Source organism: Vicugna pacos, chromosome 12 (genome assembly GCF_048564905.1).
Source record: "Vicugna pacos chromosome 12, VicPac4, whole genome shotgun sequence".
Taxonomy (NCBI): Eukaryota; Metazoa; Chordata; class Mammalia; order Artiodactyla; family Camelidae; genus Vicugna; species Vicugna pacos.
In genome coordinates this window covers 41,225,172-41,252,882 of record NC_132998.1, presented here as the reverse complement: position 1 = coordinate 41,252,882, position 27,711 = coordinate 41,225,172, and the positions used below count along the sequence as shown (strand labels likewise).

At 34.8% G+C, this 27,711-nt stretch overlaps 2 long non-coding RNA genes and 1 other non-coding gene across 9 annotated transcripts in view; 1 reads left to right on the top strand and 2 right to left on the bottom strand.

Annotated features, from left to right (window-relative positions):
• Positions 1–27,711, bottom strand: part of LOC140700223 (uncharacterized) — a 539,161-nt gene that overhangs the window by 6,725 nt on the left and 504,725 nt on the right. For 3 of the 7 annotated variants that reach the window (XR_012078563.1, XR_012078559.1, XR_012078565.1), the window contains 2 exons: positions 9,575–9,652; positions 8,013–8,111 (listed from right to left, as the gene is read on the bottom strand). The exons of 3 other annotated variants lie outside the window; for them this stretch is intronic. This is a non-coding gene — a long non-coding RNA (uncharacterized lncRNA). The remainder of the gene's footprint in view (positions 1–8,012; positions 8,112–9,574; positions 9,653–27,711) is intronic. One more of the 7 variants, XR_012078560.1, reaches the window with a different exon arrangement.
• On the top strand, positions 1,249–27,711 carry LOC140700225 (uncharacterized). The gene is made up of 3 exons (XR_012078568.1): positions 1,249–1,602; positions 7,935–8,071; positions 27,586–27,711. It is a non-coding gene; the product is annotated as an uncharacterized lncRNA (long non-coding RNA).
• LOC116282736 (small nucleolar RNA SNORA57) lies at positions 20,489–20,637 on the bottom strand. The gene has a single exon (XR_004192316.1). It is a non-coding gene; the product is annotated as a small nucleolar RNA SNORA57 (small nucleolar RNA).

Here is a 27,711-nt window from a genome sequence, read left to right as displayed (position 1 = left end):
CTATCTCCACATCACTTAGTTTTTCTTCTGGGGTTTTATCTTATTGCTTCATGTGTAACGTATTTCTTTGCTGCCTCATTTTGTCTAAAGTGCTATTTACATTTTTATGTATGTGGTAGGTTAGTTATGTTTCTTGACAATGGAGAAGTGGCCCTCTGTAGGAGACATTCTATGCATCCCAGCAGTGCATTCCCTTCTTGTCATCCAAGCTATGTGCTTTATGGATTCTCCCTAAGAGGGCCTTCTGTTGTGGTGGGCTGCCTATGTCGGCAGTCTTGTAATGTGGTGGCCCTATTCTGGTTGGTTGCTAGGCTCTGCCTTGTGTGCATGCTGCTAGCTGCTGTTTAGTGGGGTCTGGTCACCAGGTGGCTGGTTACAGAATCCTAAGGGGGCTCTAGGAGTAGTGTTGACTCCTGGGTGGATGGAGTCAGGATACCAAAGGTTCTGTGGCTGTTGTCACAGAAACACTGGCAATTGAAGCCAGATATTGGCATTAGTGCTGGACTACTGGTAGGCAGAGCTCGTTCCTAAAGTCTGGCTGCACGGCCCAGGGATCCCAGAGCTTGTTTCAAAAAAATTTGGGGGGGAGGAGTGTTGGTTCCTGGCCCAGTTGAGTATGGAGTCCGGGTTGTCATGAAGCTTGTGTTGGCCTGCTAGTGAGCAAGGCTAGCACCCAGCTGGTTCCAGGGTGGGGTCTGGCCTGCATTGCTGACTCATTCCACAGGCTGTGGGATCATATGTTTCTTGCATCTGGTGGGTGAGGCTGGTCTAGAGGTCTGTGCAGGCTTGCTGGTGGAAAGGGCTGGTGCCTGGCCAATGTTTGGTGGAGTTGGGTCTTGTCCCTCTGGTAGGCGAGGCCATGTCTAGGGGAGTGTCTAGAGATAGCAATAGGCTCAAGAAGTCTTTTAGAAGTCTGCTGGGGTCTGTGTCCTCACCCAGTTAGTTGTTTGGCCTGAGGTTCCCCACCACTGGTTCCAACAAGCTGTTGGGTAGGGCCAGGTACTGCCACTAATGAGTCAAGATGTCAGCCACCAGGAGTGTTCATGCAACTGAATGCCCCCAGTATGTCTGCTACTAGTGTGTATGTCCCCAGGGTGAGCCACAGTCACCTCTGCCTCCCCAGAAGACCCTCTCAGACCAGCAGATGGATCTGGTCCAGGCTCCTATCTAATTACTGCTTTTGCCCTGGTTCCCAGTGTGTCTAAAATTTTGTGTACAGCCTTAAAGAGAGAAGTCTCTATCTCCCCCATTTCTGTGTAGCTCCTACAGTTAAGCCCTGCCGACCTTCAAAGCCAAATAATCTGGGGTCTCGTCTCTCTGGTGCTGGACCCCTAGGCTGGGGAGCCTGACATGGGGCTCAGAACTCTCACTCCTGTGGGAGAACCTCTGCAATATAGTTATTCTGCTGATTGTGGATTGTCAACCTGGGCTGGGAGGTGGGGTATGGGAATTGATTATATTGCAAGTATGCCTCCTCCTACCAATCTCATTGTGGTTTCTTCTTTATGTCTTTAGTTGCAAGTCTTTTCTGATGGGTTCCAGTCTTTTTCATCGATAGTTGTTCTGCAGATAGTTGTGATTCTGGTGTGCTCGTGAGAGCAGGTAAGCTCAGGCTACTCCACCATCTCGGTCACTCTCCACTCTTAGACTTTAAAACAGCATGGATATATAGCACTACTTTGATGAAACGAAATAAACTGAAGTAAAATATACTTCATCAGAAGAGATAGCTTCATATTTTTCAAGGGGCATAAAATGCTAAAACACTGATCCTTTCTTTATACTCCTTAGAAGGTAAGGGAATAAATAATTCCTATATATAAAACCATGGCATCAAAATGAAAATACACTTTTCAGAAACCTGTAAGATCAAATGCATCTGTGGGCTTTGTTACAAAACCTCACATAAATTACACATTAAACTAAATGGCCCACTTTTTTATCCTAAAATCAATGAATCAATAATTTCTAATAATATTAAATGATATATGAAAATAGAATTTTCCATTTTTCAAATAGATATGAAAACTACACTGATATTTGTGAAATATTTCTCTGTCAACATTTTTCAAAGGTTTTCATTAAGGTTAACTTTCTGTTTCAATAGTCAATGTTTTTCAAAGATGTTTCCATAATTAAGGTAGATATTTTATTTCAGAAACTTTAGACTCCATTTTATTATGGAGTTTCTGTGCTAATGTTTTGAGAGACAAAACTAATGAAAACCACATACCTATAGTTCAATTACACAAACAGCTTAGGATGATGAGAGAAAAAATATGATTAAATGTTTAACCTATTATGAACAATAATAACCTATAGATGATAGTTTTCTAACTATATTGGCATACACATGCAAACACACAGAGACAACTCAATGAAAGTAGATTTTCTGTCTTTTCCTTTTTTTCTTTATTCTGACATAAAATTGTCTTTGAAAAAGAAAGGGAATGAACTTGAAAAAGAATGTATAGGCCTTTATCAAGAGGCAAAGTGGTTTCTCATTTTAGACTTTAGGGCATGGTCATCAATGAAAATATTTGTAATATTAAACTATAGTAATGATGGGCTAATTTGTCAGCATTGTATATAAAAATTTTTAAAGTGCATTTTACTGACATATTTGGAGATCTTGTGAAAGTATGAAAATTATAAGTATCCAAAATGTATAAACTTTGAATTATTCATTCATGAAAATATCTGTTAAACTGGTAGATTGATAATTAGTTCAGAGGTGCATGCCATGTATAACCTAGAGAAATAAGTAATTTTTCTGGCAAAACACAAATTACCAAACCTGTTTTTTTTTCTACCAAGTAGAAATTACCATAGAATTACCATAAAACGGATTAGAAAAGTAAATAAAGTAATACCTTTTAAAAAGAGACCAGATCTAGGATCTTTCACAACTGAGTTTTAGCCTAACTATAACTAATAAACAATTTAAATGTTAATTAATTACTTCAACAAATATTTATTGAGAATTTTGCCTTGCCAGTTACTTGAGGTTCGGGAATGCTGCAATGAAAAATAAATAAATCAAAGATCCTTGTATAATAAAACTTACATCTGACATTATTCCATAGCAAGGTGAGAGGGTAGGCAATTTGAGAGCTTCATGTTTAATTTTATAAGTCCCAGAGTAATTTAAATACCAAAAATACCAAATAATAATATATTAATGTGAGGTTATTCCACAAATAATATAATATAAAAGATTACTATTTATCAGAGCATATTTATAATTTATTATAAAGAAAAATAATGACCCAATAAGACCATGCCAATTGGTGCTCAAAAGGCATTCCTAACATTGTGTAGCTGTTTTTAAAGTGAAATATGAATAGAAGGGATAGAAGAAAGCAATTTAAATATCAAACATTTTAAAGTTAATATTAGGAACCACAGAGATTCACTTGTTGGCCATTATACCTCAATGTATTTCTGAAGTTTCCAGCCAAGTGTGCTAAAATAAGCACTTATAATTCTACAGCTGGAAAGAAATACTCCAGGTAAAAAAAAAAACAAACTATTAGAATTACTAAGTGAACGGACCCGAAGTAAATATACAAGACCCAAATTTTCCTCTCCATGTGCTATCAATAAACAGTGAGAAATAAAAATGGAAAAATACTCCATTCAAATCATGACCAGTGTATACTATAGCTTGCAGTAAACTTTCAAATTTATTGATAAATTACTGTATGCCACTACGTACCTTACCACTGATAATGTATCATTTTCACTTAGCCACAATCTGTGCTTTATTCTAACCCTATTTTTTAGATTGTGAAACTGAGCTTCAGGGAGGCTAACTGATGTGTTCAAGATCAGACAGCTAGTGAGTTGTAGAAATAAGTTTTAAACCATCTGTACTCATAATTACCCATTTTCTGGCTTTATAGATTATCCTTTGGTCTAAATTGAACAATACACAAAACCTATGCAATTTCTGTTCAAGTGATGAATGTTAACTTTTTCAGGACTGGATAAACTGTAAGTTCATATGAAAGAATTATTTATCCCAAACTGCCCATTAAAAGTAAATAGTAATAATAATAAGTAAAAGTGTGCTTGCATACCACATATCAAGTTTATGATGAAACATTATAATCAAAGGAATTAGTATTTAAGTAGTTACAGACAGACTTATCAGTGGAGCAGAAGTGAAAGCCATTCCAGAATTCCAGGTGTGATGTGATTTCCTCATTCCCTTCCCTTCCCTTCCTCACAGTGCCATCCAGGAAGGGGGCTTTCATTGGCAGGCAACAACAAGGAACCACTTCAGCTGCTCAGCCTGAGTAGCTTAGAAGAGAATTTTTGTATCATTTCTATTAGTAGCAAAAACAAAATTTCTTTTTTTCCTTTCTTTTTGTTTCTTCACTTTTTTTTTTCTCTTTAGGAATAGTCAAGCATTTTTTCATGAATGCAATTATGACCCTTAAAAAGCACATCTTCCCTTTTCCCCTCTGAAAAAAGGAGTTTTCATCTCTGGAGAAGTGAGTAAACATTTACTGAAAGTCATATGAGAAGTGAATGCACATTTATTACATGTCTGCTGTAATCAAAAGGCGCAGGAGCTTCTACATTTCAGGTGGCGTCAAAGCAAAACCCTGAATAAAGGCATTAGTATCCTCATTTTACAAAGAAGAGCTTGAGCAGTCTTGCCAAGATCACATAGCAAGTGAGATAATTCTAGAATCTGACCCAATGCCTGCCCGATACAAAAGGCTTTCTACCACACTCTTATGGCTGAACAGAAAGATTTTATCTGAACTTAACTGCTGCTCAATTAATTTCATTAAATATTGTGCAAAATTAAGACATTTAGTTTTTCAAATTAAATCTGTCAGTGGGTAATAAGTATTTTTGCATAGGAGAATGGTGACTTTCGAATATTCTCATATGCTGATTAACTATTTTAAGCATTAGTGATGTACTGAAAAGTAATAAAAGATTATTTAGGTTCCTAAATAACTTAATTATTCAAAGAGCCCAGATACTAAAAAAGGACACTTTTTCTTCCCAAAATATTGCTTTTTATAATCATATAAAATTATACAATTATTGCTATAATGTTAAGTATATAAAAGTTAGAGGAAAACAATTAAAAATCATAAGGAAGACAATTAAAAATCATCCTTAATGCAACAACCCAAAGATACCCCACATAAAGTACTTTTAGGCTTTATGTTTCTATTTATACATCATCACACTGCATCTATCCTTTAGGTATTAATTTTTATCAAAGACACTTTTATGAATAAATATGATTTAAAATAAGGTCATATTGTTTATAAAGTTTTTCCCTTGACTTTTCTTTCTTCCTTTTCAGTTGAACATTGTCTTTTTGAACATTTGGACATAATCTTATTAAACATTTGTAAAGTGGCCATTATTCCAATACATTGATAAAATAATTGTATAAATTCCTAATTATTAGATATTTGCCTTGGAATTACTATAAAAACAAAATGCCCTTTTTTACAATAAATCTTAACTTTCATTTCTGATCATTTCTTAGAATGAATTTCTAAAAATTATGAAGCTGCCTTAATATATGATATTTTAAAAAATTCTTGGCACATATTACTAAACTACAGCCTGAAAAATTTGGATCAGATGAGAGTATCAATTTATCAACATATATAGCAATTGAATAATATTTTAAATATTAAATTAATAAGCAAGAAATTTCATTTATGAATGAGATCATTATTTTCTTTCATAAAAATTCTGCTTATTTTCATTCCTACATTTCTGAATCCTTCCTTTTTCTCATTTTGGAGCAAGATTTTTAAAAGACAACTTTATATGTAAGTTGTATTGAATGTTTTGTGTCATATATATTTTAAAAATGTGTAGTTCATTAGTTTTTACTTTTGTTTATAATATACAAGTTAACTTTTATTTGATTAATATTCTTGTTTTTATTTTTATAAAACCCCACAATACCTTGAAAGAAATTACACATTCATGTATGACTTCTGTAGGTTGGAAAGCCTTATGAGAGTTGGAATGTTACTGGGTTGTCTGTAAGAAAACTTGTCTCTTTAGTGTCACAGGCCTATAGGGGAAAGAATTTTGCTCTAAATTGTTGTACCTAATGAATTATACCCAGGAGATTCATCCATACGTAACCTGGAGGACAAAACTTTGAACTTTGGGGTTTTGTGTTAATGAGATTTAGATTTAGATGAAAAACTTTGGACTCTGAGTTGATGTTATAAAGGAATGAGACCCTGGGAAACCTTGAGAAAGGGTAAATGTATGTTGCATTTGTAAAGGATGCGAAGAGTTGAGCACCACAGGGTGGACGGTGGTAGGCAGAATTCTAAGATGATCCCTGGATTCCCACCCTCTATGTATGTGCCCTGTATAATCCCAACCCTTAATTGTGGACAGGACTTCTGACCATAATGGTATATCAACCCTGTAATCATGTTATGTTAAAAGGTGAAGGACTTTTGAAGATATAATTGAGATTCCAAATTAAATTGACTTTAATTATAAAGGATATCATCATATGGGTCTGACCTAACCAAGTGAATTTTTTAAATAGACAAGAAGCAACTGATTTTTCTGCTGGCCTTGAGGCTGGACTTAATTAAAATGAAAATGTTCTATTCTGCAAAATACATTCTTGAGAGGATGAAAGACAAGGCACAAACTGAGAGAAAATATTTGTGAAATACGTATCAGCTAACTGACTTTTACCTTAAAGGGATGAAGACCTCCTAAAAGTCAGCAAAATAAAAAGAAACAAAAAACAGTTAAGAAATGGGCAAAAGAGCTGAACAGGTACTATACCAAAGATTTGCAGGTGGCAAATAAGCATGTTGTATGCCTTCAACACCATTTGTCATTGTGAAAATGAAAATTAAAACAAAAATGAGATAAAACTACCTACCTATTAAAATGGTCAAATCCAAAAAAAAAAAAAAAGTGACACTACCAATTTGGAAGGAATGCAGCGTATAGTGACTCATGCGTTTCTGGTGGGAGTGCAAAATGTTACAGCCACTTTGAAAGACAGTTTAGGAGTTTCCTACAAAGCTAAGCATGTTCTTACTGTTAGAATCCAGCAGTCATGTTCCTAGGTATTACCTAACTGATTTGAAAATTTATCTCCACATTAAAAAAAAAAAAACTGCACACAAATGTTTATGGCAGTTTTATTCGTAACCAATATAAATGGAAGCAAATAAGGCTTGAATAGGTGAATGGATGAATAAACTGTGGTAGAGTCATACAGTGGAGTGCTAATAAGCAATATAAAGGTATGGGCTATTAAACTATACAAAGATACAGGTGAATTTTAAGTGCACATTACTAAATAAAAGAAGCCTATCTGAAAAGGTTACATTCCGTATGATTTCAACTGCTTAACATGAAAAAGGCAAAACTGTGGAGAAACTACAAGTATCAGTGGTTGATGGGAGTTTGGGGGAGGAAAGGTAGACCAGACAGGTGGAACTTCATAGGTGTGGCAACAGAAATTAATCAGTTGATCTAAGAAAGAAATGGAAAACTTTATTCAAACCAGATTTGAAGACTATAACCTGGGAAGAGCATCCATCTCAGAAGGCTCTGAGAATCATTCTGCTAGTTGGAAATCAAAACACAGTTTTATACGTTTTTGAGACAGAGGGTGTATTGTTGACAGTTTACATAATCTAGACATAAGCCTAATCCTGGTGGGTCAGGTGACCCCTTACAAGATCAAGAAGGAAAGTTATCTCTTAAGGAGCTGTCTTGTTGATGCTGGGAGAATGCTGCTCTTTAAGGCTGAGCAGGTATTCCTGCTGACGGGGAGGTCTGGTTGATGCATAATGCAGATACACTATGCACAGTGGGGGGGAAGGAGGGAAGCCAAAGAAAAATTTGTTTAAATTTTTCTTATCTTGCCACAAAATATGAATTTTATTTCACAGGTGTTACAGCACTTTTGTTAGTCTACTTGATCTGCTATAACAAGTTACCATAGACTGAATGATTTAAACAACACTTACTGCTCACAGTTCTGGAGGCTGGAAGTCTGAGGTCAGGATGCCAGCATGGTTGGGTGTTGGTGAGTACCTTCTTACTGTTTATAGTCTTACGTGGCTTTCCTTAGTATGTGCAAGCAGAGAGGAAGAAAGAGAAGTGCAAGGGCATTAATCCCATCAGGAGGTCCCCACCCTCATGACCTAATTTAACCCTCCCAAAGGCCCCATTTTCAAATACCATCACATTGTGGGTTAGGGTTTCAAGATATGAATTTTGTGAAGACACAAATAGTCAATACCAATGTTGTAATTGTGGATACATGGCATAATACATCTATCAAAACCCATGAACTATACAAATGAACTGTAATCTAAACTATGGATGGCCTGTAGTTAATAATATTGTATCAATACAATTATAACAAAGATACCACATCAATATAAGACACTAATAATAGGGGAAAGTATGTATGTTAGGAGATTTGGTAGTAGACAGAGGGAGTATGGGAACTTTCTGTACTTTCCACTCTTTTCTATAAACCTAAGACTGATCTTGAAAAATAGCCAAAAAAAAAAATGAAATTGTTTCTCATAATCCATCAAACAGCTAATGGAAAAAGTCCATTTTAGCACCTTTTTATATTTGGGTAAGAATAACATAAACATGGACTCTAAAACCAAAGAATATATTGATTAAAGAATTCAAGAATTATTTCACTGTTAAAATATTCAAAAGCTGTCTCTGGAGGAATTACAATGACCAGCAGTTCTTGGGCAAGAAAAAAAAAACAAACAACAAAGCAATGTGCCCATCAGTTGTGAACTACCAGTGAAAATAACTAGTATCTGAAAATTACATATAATATGAAGACCACCTTAATTACCCTCTTCTTTCCATTGACAACCTGCATATATGAGAAAGTGTGTCCGTGAGGTAGGGGGAGGGCAATGATGGAAACAAATCTGAACCAACATGAAAAATAACAGATGCTTATTTTGATAATTTTTTGAAATTGAAATATAATTTTTGTTATAAAAGTTCATTTCTAAGCAGGACATTTTGGAAACTGACATCCAAATTCCTCTAAACATTATAAAATCCAAATATAGTGGCATTCTAGGTGCCTTGAGCAAACTTCTTTCCTCAGTTGACCCTGAGAAACTTCTTTCACTTGATTCTTTGTTCCCTCATACTCTTTGGAAATGGTTGGTACTCACTATGAGGTAGTTATTTGTGCTGTTCCCCAAACATTCCCAGCTTTCTGTCTCCTAAGTGTATATGGTAGGATTTCTCGTATCTATGACTTCTGAAGTTTGCAACAGCAATGTTTCTTCCTTTGGCAAATAGACATGATTGGAAATGATACATGGTCCTTCCCAGAAGAGACTCTAAAAGCCAGATTGTGGTTTGTATGTTCTGTCTCCTGCCTTAGCAATATGGAAACATTGACAGAGCCTTTCTTAGCCTTCATCCTTTACTCAGAATAAGGCAGAGCAGAGCCAGAAGTAAATCTGTATAATTACTAGTATTACTGTTACTATAAGCTACAATATCTGAGAACTTTTTATAACATAACATGAATTACCTATTCTGACTGATGCACAGAATTATAGGACTAGAGCAGTCATGTGGACTGTTTTGACTCCATCTTTGTATTAATTACCTGGAAGAAAAACAATTCCTCTTTGTTTTATCTAATACAAATTTAGAGACCTTCAATATAAAATTTTACTAGGAAATGAAAATATTCTGTCTCATTCTCCAAAAACTTTTTGGTTAATTTGAACTTTATAAAGCCTCATTTCTTTATACAACTTTAACCCAGTAATGTTTTATTAAATCCTTCTTTTCCAATCTTGAAAATATTTACTTCTAATTAATTATAATTACATCTTCTCTCTAAAGTTTGAAGAGGCTGGCTAATAGAAGAGCTATAGTCTGTTAACCACCAAGACTGAAGTATATTATCTGACAATTTATCCATAGGTGGAGAGAGTGATTATGACATATACACAGAGGTATAGGTAGATAAAGATACAAATAAATATTAACATGTCTTGGAATGCAAGTACTCTCCCAACTATTATTTTTAAGTTCTTACAATCTATATTTAGACTACCTGTTTACCAATTCTAACATCATCACACATTGTATAAACTTAATTCATTAACTCATTTTGTTCTCAGTTTCTTCATCTGTACATATCTCATAAAGGCATCTTGTGCAGAAATATTATCAGTACGTTTAAGTTATTCACCATGGAGTTTTGTATATAACAAATGATCAACATACAAATTATAATTTTACTATTTTATTTATCTTTTTGGAAATTATGAAGTCCTTTTCTGTGTGGTATTTATTTGTCAATAATATACAGTATCAGCTAAAAAAGACAATTTTTGATTCTAGGAATAGTCAGGATCAAGACAGTGGAGTAGAAAGACCCTGAGCTCACCTCTCACCCATTAAACACATCAAAACTACAACAGCATGTAGAGCAACTCTCACTGAAAGCAACCTGAAGACTAGAAGAATGGTTCTTCTACAATCAAGACCATAAAGGAAGAACCACACAGAGTCTGGTAGGAGGGAAGAAGAAGCCATCTATTTGGGACCCACACCTCTAGCAGATGGCTCATTAAGAGGAGGAGGATGTCAGGGACTCAGGGATCCTTCCTAAGGAGTAAAGGATTTGAGACCTATCTTAGTCACCCCAGCCTCAGGGTCTGACACTGAGGAGAATAAGCCCCTTAGCTGGACTGAAAACTAGTGGGGCTTACCAGAGGGCTGAAGAAAACCAAGACTCTGCTCTGGAACATGCAGACAAATTTGCTTGCACCCAATTAAAAACTGACTGGTGCTCAGGCCAGCCTGCTAGGACCACCCTAGTGTGCACCTGAGCCCACACTGGGCTCCTTCTCCAGCCCTGCTTCCTGCTAAAGCACAGGCCACCATTGCCAACACATACACACACTGGGAAAGGAGCAGCACCAGCTCAAGCTCCAGCCCTGCATCTGCGCAGCACCAAGACCCAGAGCCAGCTTGCTCAGAAGTGCAGCTCCCACCCCTTGGGCCCTACCCCCACCTCTAATCAGAGTGCAGGTACCCAGGAAAAATCAGAACCAGCACAAAGGCGCGGCCCCAAGTCCTCTGGCTCCTTCTATGCTCCAACCAAGGCAGAGTGTGCCATCATGCTGGGGAGAAGCCTAACCCCCTTGGTTCCTGCTCCAAACCCTCAGGCCTCATCCCCTTCCCTGATAATGCTGCAACCACCACTAGGCCTAGCTCACACCTGACTCCAGCTCTAGCTCCTCCAGCTCCAGTCTTATCTTCTTCCAAGGTGGCAGCTGCCAGTGTACCCCAGGAGAAGATGCAGCCTGTGTACATTTCAGATACAATTCTCCCAACAAAGCCACTGGGCACACCAGACTGCATAGGGACACTCTCACACAAGACCCTCAAGGCCAGGATAGATAACTGTTTTACCTAAGTTCATAGAGAAACAGTCAAACACAATAAGAAAACAGATGGATATATTTCAAATGAAAGAACAATATAAAACCCCAGAGAAAACCCTACTGACGTGGAGATAAATAACTTGCCTCAAATGCTTTATCAGGTAACAGTAGTAAAAAAAAAAATCCTAACTGAGCTCCGGAAAAGAATAGGAGAACACAGTCAGAACTTCAGCAAAGAAGTAGAAACAAAATCAGAGCTAAAGAATACAATAACTGAAATGAAAACTATAATAGAAGAAATTAACAGCAGACAGATACAGAAGAACGCATAAGCAACCTGGAAGAGAGAATAGTGGCAATTACCTAATCAGAACAACAAAAAAAAAGAATTTTTAAAAATGAAGAGAGTTTAAGGGACCTGTGGGACAACATAAAGCTAGGTATCTCAGAAGAAGAGAGAAGGGACAGAAAACTTATTTTGAAGAAATAATAAAAATGTTAAAATTTAAAGATAGAGAATCTTAAAGGCATCAAGAGAAAAACAAGCATCACATACAAGGGAAGCCCCATAAGGCTATGAACTGATTTTTCAGCAGAAACTGTGCAGGCCAGAAGTGAGTGACGTGACATACTTAAGGTGCTGAAAGAGAAAAACATACAACCTAGAATATTCTAACCAGCAAAGTTATCATTTAGAATTGAAGGGGAGAGAAAGTTTCCTAAACAAGCGAAAACTAAATGTCATTGCTACTAAGTTGACTTTACAAGAAATGTTTGTTAAAGAATCATCTTTAGTTGAAAAACAAAAGGATACAGCAAGAAATACAAAAACATTGAAAGGGAAAAATCTTACTGGTAAAAGCAAATATAGCAAAAGCAGTGGATCAGCTTACAAAAGCTAGCATGAAGGCTAAAAGAAAAAAATAGTAAAATCAGCTATAACTGCAGTAAACAGTTAAGGGATAGACATGAAGATGTGAAATATGACATCAAAAACACAAAACATGAGAGTAAAAAATGTAGATCTTTAGAATGTATTTGAACTTAAATGATTATCAGTTTAGAACAAATAGACGCAGTCTATCATATATAAACTTGATTTGGTAACCACAAATCAAGATGTACAATATATACACAAATATTAAAGAGACAGACGCCCAGATATAACACTAAAGAAAATCATCAAGCTGCAAGAAAAGAGACTAAAAGAAGGAAAAAAGAATAGAAGAACTACAAAAACAACCAGAAAACAAGTAACAAAGTGGCAATAAGAACATACGTATTAATAATCACTTTTTCATTTTAAATATAAATGGACTAAATGCTGCAATCAAAAGACATAGGGTGGCTAATTGGACAAAAAATAAAGATCCATCTATATGCTGCCTACAAGAAAACTTGCTTCAGAGCTAGGACTCACAGACTGAAAGTGAGGGGATGGAAAAGATACTTCATGCAAAGAAAACAACAAGAAAGAGAGGATAGCAATACTCATATTAGACAAAGTAGACTTTAAAACAAAGTCTATAATGAAAGACAAAGAAGGAGATAATAATGTTAAATGGGTCAATTCAAGAATAGGATGTAACATTTATAAACATATATGCATCAATATAGAAACACCTAAATATAGACAGCAAATACTAACAGACATAAAGGAGCAATTGACAGTAATTCAATAATAGTAAGGGCCTACTTACATCAATGGCTAGATCATTGAGACAGAAAGTCAGTAAGAAAACAATAGCCCTAAATGACACTCTAGACCAGATGGACTTAATAGATTATCTACAGGACAATCCATCCAAAAATAGCAGAATATACATTCTTTTCAAGAACACATGGAACTTTCTCTAGGACAGATTGCATGCTATGCCACAAAACAAGTTTTAATAAATTTTAAAAGATCAAAATAGTATCAAACATCTTTTCTGACCACAAATGGTATAAAGCTAGATATCAATTACAGTAATAAAAACAGAAAATATACAAATGTATGGAGACTAAACATTGCTACTAACATACCAATGAGTCAAATCAGTAATCAAAGAGGAAGTCAGGAATTATCTTGAGACAAATAAAAAATATGAACAACTTTCCAAAATCTATAGGATGCAACAAAAATAGTTCTAAGAGGTAATTCTATAGAGATATGGGCCTCCCTTAAGAAACAAGAAAAATCTCAAATAAGCAATCTAAATTTCCATCTAAAGGAATTATAAGAATAAATAAAGCCCAAATCAGTAGAAGGAAGGAAATAATAAAGATCTGAACATAAATAAATAATATAGAAACCAAAGAAAAAATAGAAAAGGTAGTGAAACTAAGAGCTGGTTCTTTGAAAACAAAGAAGAAAACTGATAGACTGTTAGCCAGGCTCATTAAGAAAAAAAGGATGCAAAAAAAGAAAATTAGAATTGAAAGAGAAGATATTGAAACCAGTATCACAGAAAAAGAAACAATTATAAGAAAATACTTTGAATAGTTATATGCCAACAAATTGGACAACTTAAAAGAAATGGATATATTCCTAGAAAAATGCAATCTTCCAAGGGTGAATCAGCAAGAAACAGATAATCTGGACAGATCAATTACTAGTATTGAAATTGAATCAATAATCAAGTAACTCTCAACAAACTAAAGTCCAGGACCAGATGGCTCCACAGTGGAATCTTACCAGCCACTGAAAGAAGAGTTGATACCTATTTTTCTCTATTTCAAAAAATTGAAGAAGAGGGAGCACTCCCAAACTCATTCTTACCCTGATAATAAAATGAGACAACACTACCAAAAACAAGAAAATTACAAACCAGTATCACTGATGAACAAAGATGCAAAAATCCTCAGCAAAATACTTGCAAAATGAATTCAACAATACACTGAAAGGATCATACACAATGATCAAGTGGAATTTATTCCAGCGATGCAAGATGGCTCAACATCCTCAGGTCAATCAGCATGATAGATCACATTAACAAAATGAAGAATAAAAAAATCATATGATCATCTCAATAGATGCAGAAAAAGCATTTGACAAAATTCAACATACATCTGTGATAAAAATTAACAAAATGGACATAGAGGAAACATACCTCAACATAATAAAGGCTATATATATGACAAACCCACAGCTAATGTCATATTCAAGGGTGAAAAGCTTAAAGTTTTTACTCTAAGATCAAAAATAAGACAATGCCATCTCTCACCATTTCTATTTAAAATAGTATTGGAAATCCTAATCACAGCACTTGGATCAAAAAAAAAAGAAAGAAAAAGAAAAAGCATCCAAATTGGAAGGAAAGTAGTAAAACTGTCACTATTTGCAGATGATTTGATACTATACATAGAAAATCCTAAAAACTCTTTCAAAAAACTATTAGAACTAATAAAAGAATTCAATGTAGTTGCAGGATTCAAAGTGAATATACAGAAATCTCGCTGATCTCATTCTTCCTCGCCCCATCCTTCAAGGGCTCTCCCTTCTAAGATGCCTGCATTCTACGTATGGAATGTGTATCTCCTAGGCCTATCTTGCCTTCTGAGATGGCCTACACTCTGTCTATGGAGTGTGTATCTCTCTGAATAAATCTACTTTTACTCACACACACACACACACACAAAAGTTGCTTTTCTATACAGTATTAATGAACTATCTGAGAAAGCAATTCAAAAAAATTCTATTTAAAATCTCATCAAAAAGACTAAACTACCTAAGAATGCATTTAACCAAGGAGGTGAAAGACCTACACTCTGAAAACACTCATGAAGGAAACTGAAGTTGACATAAAGAAATGGAAGGACATTCCATGCTCATGGATTGGAAGAATTTATTATTAAAATTGTCCTAATACCAAAAGCAATCTACAGATGTAATATAATCCATATCAAAATATCCATGATGTTTTTCACAGACTAGAAAAAATATTTCTAAAGTCTGTATGGAAAAACAAAAGATGCTGAATAGCCAAAACAATGTTGAGAAAAAAGAACAAAGCTGGAGGTCTCACACTCCCAGACTACACACTATACTGCAAAGCTACAGTAATCAAAACAATCCGGTATTTGCATAAAACCAGACACATGGATCAATGGAACAGAATATAGAGCCCAGAAATAAACCCATGCACATGTGGTCAATAATCTAGATTCAAGGAGGCAAGAATATACAATGGGGAAAGGTTTCTTCAATAAGTGGTGCTGGAAAAACCAGAGAGCTACATGTTAAAGAATAAAATTAGAACATTTTCTCACACTATATACAATAAACTCAAAGTGGATTAAAGACCTAAATCTAAGACCTGAAACCATAAAACTCCTAGAAGAAAACATAGGCAATACATTCTTTTACATAGGCCTTATCTATATATATCTGTATCTATATATTTTTTGGTTCTGTCTGCTCGGGCAAGGGAAACAAGAGCAAAAATAAATGAATGGACCTAATTAAACTTAAAAGCTTTGGCACATCAAGGGTAACCATCAATAAAACAAAAAGGCAACCTACTGAATGAGAGAGGATTTTTGCAAATGCTGTGTCTGATAAGGGGTAGATATCTAAAATATATAAAGAATACATATGACTCAATATAAAAAAGACAATTAAAAATGGGCAGAAGACCTAAAAAGACATTTTCCAATAAAGACCTACAGATAGCCAACAGGCATAGAAAAAGATGTTCAGTATCACTAATTATCAGGGAAATGCAAATCAAAACCACAATGAGATATCATCCCACACCTATCAGAATAGCTGATGTCAAAAAGATAAGAAATAACAAGTACTGGCAAGGATGTAGAGGAAAGGGAACCCTAGTACCCTAGGGTTGGGAATATGTTGGTGGGAGTGTAAATTGGTATAGCTCATATGGAAACAGTATAGGATTTCCTCAAAAAATTAAAAACAGAACTACCATATTATCCAGCAAGTCCACTCCTGGGTATATAGCCAATGAACTAATTCAAAATATATATGCACTGCAGTGTTCATAGTGGCATGATTTACAATAGCCCAGATATGGAAGCAAACTAAATAAATACCCATCAGTAGATGAATAGATAAAGATGAGGATACACACACACTCTCTTATTCACAATGGAATATTACTCAGCCATAAAAAGAAAGAAATCTTGCCACTTGTAACAACATAGATGGACGTGGTGGGTATTATGCTTGGTGAAATGAGTCAGACAGAGAATGACAAATACTGTATGTTTTCACTTATATGTGGAATCTAAAATATAAAATAAACCATATAATAAAACAGAAACTGACTCACACATACAGAGCACAAACTAGTGGTTATCAATGAGGAGAGGGTTGAGGGGAGGGACAAAATAGGTGAAGGGGATTAAAAGGTACAAACAACTAGGTATAAAATAAGATATAACAGGGTAATAACTAGCAGAGAAAATATATCCAATATTTTATAATACCTTTAAATGGAGTATAATTTGTAAAAATATTGAATCAGTATGTTTTACACTTGAAATAAATGTATTATTGTAAATAAACTATACTTCAATAAAAAAAAAGAAGAGTGAAGAGCAGCTTGCCTATAATACCATCACTTATAGAAATCATATTTGGGGATGCTGGGTTCTAAACGCTTTCTATGCATTGAGTACATACTAGGCAGACAATGCAGTGTTCTATATTTTTTGCATAAAACCTTCTAAAGTAAGACCCCCTGATTAATATAATTTTAATTGGTTACATATGATGATTACCATAATTTAACCGGTGAACACTATCCTTCTGTTGAAGACTTAGGTATATTTCTATTAGAGTTGTTATAAATGTTTTGAATAAATAAATGAAACAACCATCCTGCTTTGGAGAGAGAGAGAGATAGCTAGAGGTAGATCAACTGACAGAAGGATGTAATGGATGCAATGTACAGCACAGGCAATATAGACAATATTTTCTAATAACTTTATATGGAGCATAATCTGTAAAAATGTTGAATCACTATGTCACACACCTGAATCAAATATCATATTGTAAGTCAACTACACTTCAGTGAAAAATTGTTAACTCATTGGGGGAAAAATACCTCAGAATTAATGGAATATAAAATTCTGGTATCAGTGGACTGATGTTTGCATCATACTCATGCCAGAGATAGAAGTAGAAATCATGAACTGGAACAGAACACGCAAAGCAAGCCAGGGACCCACTGGAGAGGCCTGGCTTGAGATTGCCAGCAAGTACATAGAGCTGACTTCAGTCATATTAATGGGTCTAAACTTTCTCTTGCCTCTGCTACCGAAGAGAGTTTTACTCTGTAAAAACTTTAGTTTGTGAATTTGAAGACATTTTTTATACTACACTGCTCATCCACCATAGAATAAATCCAGATACAGAGAAGTTACGTGACTAACCTGGGGCTTAGACACTGGGGCATGAGTTATATGAATACTCAGTAACTTTGTCACAAATATAAAACCTTAGGAGTTCTAAATACAACAAGAGGCTTTTCTAGGATATTCTTGACTAAGTACAATTCTATCCAGATAAAGTAAAACCTTCAGAGAAGAACTATTTTGGACCCACACATGCTGGATGAAAAAGATAGAATGTCAGAATATGGCCAACACATTGGTGTTTTAGACCAGAAGACAGGTTATAATACTAAATAATAAATGTTCTTCTGGAGACCTACAGTACTTAAGTCACCTTAGAGAAAGACTTACACTCAGAAAGTAACTTACACTTTTGACAGCCTCCTCTAATATGTTTAATTCCAATGGGGTCTCCCACAGATGGCTGTGGGTTTTGTAAGTTACAGTTTTATCTGAAGTTTTATTCTGGCTTTTAAATCAGTGAAGTTAGAACCATAAAATGCATGCCTACACCCTGAGTTATCATCATTAACTTCAGTCCGTGTCAGGCCTGATATTTCAGAATGCTTGTTAGGCAGCACAGAAGTGTAATTCACGTGAGAAAGCCAAAGCAGGCAGTACTAACTTTTTGTGCAGTCCAGGTCAATTGGTTCACAAATACAACATCTACTAAAAGCCAAATAAGAACCAACTCCCAGAAAGACATTCCCATGTGGTTTGCCAGGACCTAGCTTAACAAACTTTGTAGGTTACAGCATGATCATTCATTCCAGCCTCAAATCTGGATTGGGCTACTCTCTTGACTGACTGTATATTTACTCATTCATCAAATAACGGATTAAGTAATGGAAATGAGTTAGACTTTGTGCCTTGAGCTGAGGACACTAAATCTGCCAAAATTAGACCTCTTCTTCAAGAAACATGAAGTCTTTTGGAGAAGCAAATACCTAAAGGAGACAATTATAATACCATGTGAAACATGCTGTAATAGAGGTTAACTACACGGTTTTATAGAAGCAGAGAAACAGAAGCCATTAATTCCAGGGAGGAACACCACAGAAAGACTACTATAAATGCTGGTAATTGAGCTGGCCTTGAAGGATAAGCTTACCTGGGAGAGAACACTGGGAAAAAAGGGTCATGAAAGGTCACCATGACAGGAAAGTGTGCGGCATATTTAAACACTCAAGTAGTTCGTTTTGTGTTTCTCCTATAACTGACATTTAAGTATCATTTGATACTGGATATCTTTAGTCCTTTGGTGAATACACATTTAATGTCGATATTTGACATAATTAATTTGGAAAGACCTTTGAGATTTAAAAGGGTACAACCCAAATCCAAAGTATTCTTTTATTTCTCATTGGTATAATCAGAATTTTCCAGGAACACCAGCAGTCTGGTTTCCATTTTATGCTCGAGGCTTCAAGTTGCAAATTTAAATTTGAAAAGCAAACCTGAAAGGTGTTGCTACAAGAAACATAAATATTTTTGGCATTGTTTAAAATTTATCATATTACTACAATAGTCATTACCAGTCTTACATTTTATTCCATCGGAAGTAACTGCTTCAAGGAATGTCATGATTTTGAACTACACATACTAAAGTATAATGTTAACTGTAAGGCATTTTATAGTTTTAAGTAGATGTTCATCAAGCCACTTTGTAAATTTGACTCAAAAAATCCACAAAAATCTATTTCAGTGGCTATTAGAGTTAAAGTTAATTAGGAAATATAAATAACACCACTTTACTCAATAATTAATGATAAAGATTGGTCAATAGAAACCACATTAAGGCTTTAAATATGAAGCAATTACAGACAACTCTTGGTCTGATTAGAGAAAAATCAACAAGATGCTAGCTTATGAAACAATTAAATTGGATTGGATGCTTTCTATTTGGAAGAAGAAACAGAATTCTCTATTTGAAATGATTTATAAGTGTTAGCCTTCTAAGTGTGCATAGTAAAATAATGATTAGTAATGTCTCCCTGTCCTTTACTTAACATATTAAATTAAGCAGTTGTATGACTTTTTAAAGTGCTGAGTCTATTATTTTAATATTGAAGTTTATATCATTGTTATGGCATTGAAAAAAATAGATCCAGACTCTCATTTTTATAAATACAACTTTTCCAAATCACTGAGAAAAAAAATCTGAGTAAAGATGTATAGAACAGGAAAACAAACAAAAAAAGATCAGTGAACATACATCAATTTTAAGAGTGAACCATGGTGCTTAGAAAATAAAAGAACAACAAAATGTAGTCTAGGACCATGTTAAATTCTCAGACTTCTTGCTATTATTGCATTTGACATGGTATGCCACCTGTTTACTTAGATTATACCCTTCACCTAATAGGATTTATTTTGTCACTTACATTGTTCTACCACCTTTAAGGGTGATCAGCTTGAACATTCATTAATGGTGGGTCTTTGAGCATCATCATTATCTTAACAATTATTGCTAGTCAACATTTATAAAGTGCTTATTATGCGGTATGTTAAAGTATTTAGTCATTAGCTCTTGATACTTACACCAATTTAATTTTATGTTGACTCTTCCTTTTTTGTCCTTTTGACTATCACTTTTGTTGTTTTGAATTGAATTCATTTATTTATATATATATTCATTTATTTATATATTTTTATATGTGTGTGTGTGTGTATATACATATATATTTTTTTTTTTAACCCCTGCTCCCTGCACGTGAGGATAGAACTGGTAGACTGGAAGCCACTGGTACCTAAGACAAGACACAGAGAGGACCAGAGCTCTTTCCCTCTACCTCCATTTATTACAGGGCCTGGGACTGCACTCCCAATCCCTGCCAAGAAAAGGAGGGTTGTTTTAACTGAATTTTAAGTCCTGTTTTATAAATCACCAGAGGCAACAGCAAATAAAATGGAAAGCTATTGAAAAATTTTATGCTATGTATGATACCCAAAGAAAAATGAAAGGTAAAATAAAGCACTCAATTAAAATAGTATTTTTAATAATATCAATCAAGACAGTGACTTATCATGGCCAAAAAACTAATACAGATGATCTATTTTCTTTTTCAAACATTTAAGTTCTTCTATGTCCTGGTATTACTATAAAAGTGCACATCTTAGAAGAAAAAAATATTAAGTTGTAGAAACAATTTTTCTGGCACTACACTCTAAATAATGATGTGCTGTATGTCAAAAAAAAAAATCTAATATGTAAAAATTGTGTCTTTTCTGGGAAGTCTTTCTGACCTAAAGCTTGAAACATTGTAGGCCGCATCTCATAATATACATCAGAATATGAAACTGTAAACTTGAATTAGGGAAAATTATTCTAAATTAAATTCTTTTCACATGCTTTGGAAAAACACTACTTACAAAACAATAAATTTTGCTATTTTGTATTGCATTTTGAAAGAGAAACGAAGAAAGGAGCAAACATTTAAGAGTGGGGAAGGAAAATAGGTAAATTATACATATAAATGAAAAAAAAAAAACCAAAACCAACTGGTAGATGTAAAGAGAAAAGATGCCCTCAACAGATTATTTTAAAATGACAGAAAATAAAAAGGAAGAAATTATTGAGTTGGTCAGGAAAAGAAAAGAAACATAAAAACAACAGCTAGTTAAATGTTGGCAGTCACTTTGTGAGGGAAAAAAGGCAGACCTCCCTGATAGTCTTGGCCCCAGTTCTTCTGTCTTATTTGTCTGTTTACCAAATACCTTCTTTTAATTAGCTTTTCTGTTCTCTGTAGGTAAAATGGTGTCTGAAGAGTAGTTGTTTGGCTCACCTTCATTTAGATAGTTAATCAGAAAGTCCCTCTGCTCCCTTCCTTTCTTCTTCTAGTCTACTGCTCTCTTCTCTTGTTCTAGATTTATTTGGGCTCTCTTTTGTCGAGTTACTGAGATCCCACCTTACCTGAAAGAATGATGCTTACATTTTACAGTATCATAATCCTAAAGTGCTAATGCCCGTTTTTTTAAGTGGAATATTCTAGTCCTAAATACCATTTATGACCCATTAAAAAATAACACTAGGTAAATAACAAAACATATGTATCACAAATGTATATAAAATAATGCATGCATGTAAAAGAATCCATGTATTTAAAATAACAACAATGTCCACGAATCATATGTAGCAATATTCACTAGTATTCACATCACTTTTCTCTCATCTCTCTCCCCCATACTATTTTCTCTTTTGCTTTCCTTTTTTAGTAAGAGGATAAAACTAATTCAGGGCGCAGCAGTCTTCCAACATTCACTGAACACCCACCAAGCATCATGCCTTCCTGCTGAGTGAGTTATAAATGGTGATAGGATGTCTGTTTGCTTGCTATTGGCAGGCTACTCAAGGAATGCAGTAACTGAAGACAAGATGCCTGCTATGATCCTTGACTAACTCTTCTCCTGCTCACGTGAATGGTGTCTTTGTCTCTTTGATAACTACTTTTGCTTAAAACTAGTGTAGAAGAATTTTTTTCCCTATATCTTGACTCCAGTGTTTGAACAGTACATTCATGTTATAAATGATTATGTGATGATGCACAGCCATTGACATCTAAGTTTCAGGGACATTAAAAAATATGCAAACTAATATAAATCATGGAAGGACAGGACAAGAATAAGGAGATTTAAATTTTTTTCATTTCTGGATGTTCAAACTACATAAAGATTGTTTTTACTATTACTTACGAGATCATTCATAGATATTTCTGTAACATAGAAAGGTTGATTAAATGTGGAATGATTATTTTATTTCAGTATATTATTTTGTTTCATTTTAAAAAAGAATTATATACTATTGAAAGCGATGTGAACACTTCATTTTAAAGGAATCTGGCAGAGGTCCTAATCTGGAAATTCCTAAAAACCTAATTTTTATTGTTCACTCAGTAACAGTTAACACCGAGTAAAATAAAATAGAGATGCCTAATGAGAATTGGAAGTTTTCTACATTGTGAAGCAAAATGTGGGACTTTCCATGAAAAAGACTATCTCAGGGATTCTAATAATTGATAAGCAGAAATAATATATAACCATAATCTTCTCATTTGATTTACTGTTACCAGGATGCAATGTGGGCAAACAATGAGATCTCAGAAGGAAAGTTTCTCTTCTTGTGTTTTTGTTTCTTTTAACCTGAGGTTTTGGTTTTATTCTGTTTGGCTTTTGCTAAGTCAGGGAGTAAAAGTTTCAATGATTTATTCCTAGAGAAAATTTCCTAATATGAAGTTTCTCATTTTATTAATGATGCGTCTTACATAAAAGAAACTTTGAGGAATACTTTAAGCCATACATACTTTCAGAATAAAATTCACAAACTTTTTTAATGGAAAATACTTACGTGATGTACATTTTTAATGGTACCTAATCAATCTGTCTTCCTATAGTGGCTTCCTTGAACCAGAAATGTTTACCAAATAAATTAATTTCACATGTTTCCATAAATAACTAACATTCATCATTCACCATTCAAGTTGAAGACGCTCAATATAACAAAGTGCATCTCAATATTCTTATCAATTCACCAAATTGAAAATCAATTTAACTAAAAACAAATCATGGAGAAATGTGACTCAAGGTAAGTTACTCAAAATATTTAGATTATTGAGAAAAAACTGCCTTGACAAATTGGAATTATTTTCATAATTAATTTCTAAATCCATTTCACCTTAATTCCATTTCTCTTAATATAGACATGCCTTGAATGAATATAGGATAGCTCTCTTTCCATTAATTAGCTTAATATCATTCATTTAAATATAACATTTAGTGATTTTTTTCCTATGATTAGAATGTAAATGTATTAGAACATATCCTACCTTTTATTAGTTTTATATATATTTATGAAGGGTAAATTACTCTAAAAATAAATTTGGAGAGTATTTTCTTCACTTTGGGGATAAGGCAGTGTATGGAAAAAGTCAATTGCTGCCTTAAAAAACAAGTCCTTTCTGCACTGCCTGTTTAGATCTATTACAAACTTTAATGACTAAGTAACTGCTTTTATGAACTACATTTCTGGCCAGCTCCATCTGCTTTCATTTTCCAAACAGCCTGGTGAAGCAAACAGAGATAAGCAGGTAATAAAATATTTGACTGAATCACTACCTCGAGGGTACCACCAAAATAAAAGGCATCGTGGTGATATTTAACACTGGAGATTAAAATCTAGAATTGTTTATTTTCAGGAGTTGAAATTTCAGCATTCTCTCACAAAATAAGAGAATTAATGAAAACACTCGGTAAGAGAAGTGTTTCAGACATCATAATATAAGTAATAAAACAGAAATCCTAACATTCCTTAGCTGAAATGACAAATTCAAAGTCACAGTACAGGTCCAGATGGCTCTGGTGAGTCAAGTAACAGAGTAGGGCAGGTATGATACAGATAAAGCAGTGTAGTGACAACTACAGGATTGGCAAAGAAATATTCACCAGATTCAAACAATACACTAAACTAGGACAATGGTAACTGTTTTAAGTAGGAAAAGATCTTGGGTTCATATTTGGCACTGACATACAGCCTTTGTAGTAATGAGCCATTTCATAGGAATTGTTTGTTTGGCTTAACATACGAAATTCATGTAATGGTAGGCTGCTTGCAAAGATGGATGTCATGTTCCACCTCTCTGTACCCATACCTCTTTGCAGTTTAACTCTGCAGCTCTTCCAACAAGAGTAAACCTGATAGACTAGTTACACTTGGGATGGCCTTGTGACTTTCTCTGACCAATAGAAATAGAATGTAGTCTCAAGAAGCCTTACTTGCACCTACTCTCATCCCTGGAATACTGCCAAGACCCCCCATGAACAACAGGCCTAGCTTGTTGGAAGACGCAGGACGCCTGGCCCAGTTACTCACATTGCCTCAGCCGCAGCCAAACACTAGGCATGTGAGTGAGGCCACATTAGTCAGCTCAGGCACTGCCAGGAGATCTCAGACACATAAAAACCGGTATCAGCCAAGCCTGGCCCAGGCTGGAGGAGCCACTCCTCTGATCCACCGACTCAGGAGTGATATTAATGATTGTTGCTTTAAGGCTTGGAAACTAGGGCCCACAGTCTGGCTCCCTATTTTTGTACATGAAATTTTATTAGAAAGAGACACACCCTTCTGTGCACGTATCGTCTACAGCTGCTTTCTCACTTCAACGGTAGAGCCAGACAGTTGGAACAGAGAACTTACAACCTAAAAAGCCTAAAATAATTGCCATCTGGTCATTTATAGAAAAGATACGCTGAACTCTATTTTAAGCCACTAATTCTGGGGTGGATTGTTACCCCAGAATAGGTAAACATATACATTTAGCTAAATATTCCCAGAAATGTTTGCTTCCATTAAATCTAGTGTCACACTGTATCATTTACTTTATAATAATTTCTAGACCTTTGAATTTCACAATTATTTGTTGAACAACTGTTTAATTATTGAGTATCCAATATAAGCCATTACTGCACAAGGTGCTGGTCATACCACCATGGTGATAGGTTCAAATGAAATAGTATCGGGGGAATTAGGAAAAGTAACAGAATTGCTTAAGCAAACACTTGAAGGAGATAAAGCAATGGGATATGCAGTTATCAAGGAGAAGACAGTTCCAAGGAGAAGGGATGGCAAGTGCAGTGGTCTTGAAGCGGGTAAGGTCTGATCTGTTCAAACCACAGGGAAAAGACAAGGCCAAAGTGAGTAAGGAGAAGTGTGATAAATGCTGAGTGCAGAGAGGTAATAGGTTGGTGTGAGAGATGCTATGACTGATTCTGTAAGGTTGTATTGACCAGTAAGTTACACACTGCTGAGCTCTTGGGATGGAGCTGGTCCAAACTGAGATGTTTTGTTAGTGTAAAATACACACCAGATTTTGAAGACTTAGAATGAAAAAAGGAATGTGTCAATAACTTTTATGCTGATTCCATGTTGAAATAATATTTCATGTATAATGGGTTAAATAAAATATTAATTAAAACTAATTTCACCTTTCCCTTTTTACTAGTGTTTAAATTGCAGCTATTAGAACATGAAAATTACATATATGGTTCACATAATATCTCCATCAGACTGCTCTGGTATAGAGTTTTATAGTCCAATGTCAGGATTGTGGCTTTTACTCTGAATGAGATAGGTCACCACTGAAAAAAGTGTGTAATGAGGCAGTTGCAAAAGTGTGAAGAACAGTTTTGGGGTTGTTTCGTTAATCTGAGCAGGAAAAGATGACAGGAGCCTGGAACAGAATGAAGGTAGCAAATAGAGGTGGAAACAAGTATTCATATTTTGCATATATCTTGAAGGTAGAGCAAATGATATTTGCTGATACATTGGAAGTGAGTTATGAAAAAAAGAATGGATTTAAAGATTTATGTTTTGAGTTCAGGCAACAGTACAAATATGAGTCAATTCCTGAGATGAAGAGGCCATGAAGAGGAGCAGGGTTGGTGTAAAAAGGATACAGTTTGAGATATGGTTAAGGCTGAAAATGTTGAGTAAAACTTTGGATACATAATGTATCTTCCAGAAGTAAGATCTGGGCTGGGTATTATACTCTGTGACTCATTACCCTGTAGGTGGAATATAAAACTCATAAAATGAATAAGTGAACGTGGAGAGAGAAGGAAAGCAATCCCAAGGCACAGCTCCAGTGCAGTCTTAACCTTTAAGTGGCAAAAAAAATGAGGAAGCCACAGCAAATGAGACTGAGAAGATCACCCTAGTGAGGGAAGAAGAAAACCAGAAGTTTGTGGGAAGCAAGTAAGGAAAATGTTTCAAGGAACTGGGATTGATGGTGTGTGTCAAATATTTCAGATGAGATCTGAAAATTGATCAGTGTATTTTGCAATATATAAATCATCAAAGATTTTGCTAAGGACAACTTTGAGTGTTAAAAATGAAATGGTTTAAAGCAAGAAAGACAAGAAGAAAGGAGACAGTGAATATTGATAACTTTCTCAAAGAGTTCTGCTATTAAGAAAAATAGGGGCACTCAGTGGTAAGTTGAAATGATGTGGAGGGTCAGGAGAAACTTTATAAAATGTGTACCTCACTGAATTTACGACCAAACTCTAAACTATATTTCTCCTGATTTTTCTTATCATAACATTCATTTTAGAGAAGTTTTAGTTTACAGAACAATTGTGCAGGAAATACAAAATGTTTCCATATATACTCCTACACCCAGCCCCACAGTTTCTCATTGTATTAACATCTTACATTAGTTAGAATTTTGTTACAATTGACGAGCCAATACAGATATGTTATTATTAACTAAAGCCCATACTTTACGTTAGGGTTCACTCTTGATGTTACACATTCTATGGGTTTTGATAAATGTGTAATGAAATGTATATACAATTGTAGTATCATACAGAATAGTTTCAGTGCCCAAATCCCCCAAACTCCACATATTGTGCCTTCCATCCCTTCCACTGTGCCTCTAGTAACCACTGATTTTTAAACTGTCTCCATACTTCTGGCTTTTCCCAAAATGTCATATAGTTGGAATCATATAGTATGTAGCCTCTTTTCATACTGGCTTCTTTCACTTGGTATTTAAAGTTCATGTCTTTTTGTAGCTTTACACTACAATTGGGAAGAATAAATCTGACTCTATATTAAATCTTTTTACCTTAACTTTTGTATCCTGTTGTTTTTGCTGCAAGTTGAAAATGTTGCCTATAGCCTGAAATTTACAGTACAGTCTATTCTCAAGGCTGTGCCCTTTAAAGGTATAACACTTTTTCATTCATATTGAGATAAAGTTACAGAACAGAGAATAACATTTGTCTTGTTGGATGTTTACAGGAACCTCATGACCTGACCTACAACTGCAAGAACAAAAGATTCTGATTACCACGAAGTCTGCAAAAGCAACCACACTCCCTCCCCTTTCTGAATAAAAAAATAAAAAATAAAAAGTAAAAAACTGAA